Below are 606 nucleotides of genomic sequence, written 5' to 3' on the forward strand. Positions count from 1 at the left end.
AAGAACAAGATCTAGGGGTCCGTCTGGTTTTAATCACACACGATGTATTTGGAGTGACTGTGTGGGGGAGGAAAGAAGATTCATGAGATTAGTGCCACCAGCTTGCTTTTCTTTATACCAGTTCCCATTCAAGGATGTGCTTGCTTCTGCGTCTCCCCACAGTGAGCTCCACGCTCACCCATCGCCACCGCTCGCGACGTCTCTGGTGAGGCACAAGTGCACAAGAGCAAACAACGGTTCCTGTAAGGACTTGTGCATCTCGCAGCCCCGTCACCACAAAGTACCTCCTGGCCACTAGAAGCTGTTCTGGGGTCAGATCACCGGCTCTGCTGTTCTTCTGCTAACGGGATGCACCAGTCACCAATTCTTTCAGGGTGGAAGGTTTTAGTCGGGTGCTGGTGGCATCACTCTGGGCTCCCCGAGCCCCAGCAGCCCAGCACGCCACCCCTCTGACGGGACGGGGTTTACCACGGCCACACAGGCATGAGTGGCGATGCTCAAAAGAACGGTACAAACACTACAGCAGCCCCGGCAGCAGCTGCTCCCGGGCAGCTCTCCCCAGCCCAGCCGCCGCTGCGCATCGCCAGCTCTGGCTGCTCCCCACTA

Source organism: Buceros rhinoceros, unplaced genomic scaffold (assembly GCF_000710305.1).
Source record: "Buceros rhinoceros silvestris isolate BGI_N320 unplaced genomic scaffold, ASM71030v1 scaffold5980, whole genome shotgun sequence".
Lineage (NCBI taxonomy): Eukaryota > Metazoa > Chordata > Aves > Bucerotiformes > Bucerotidae > Buceros > Buceros rhinoceros.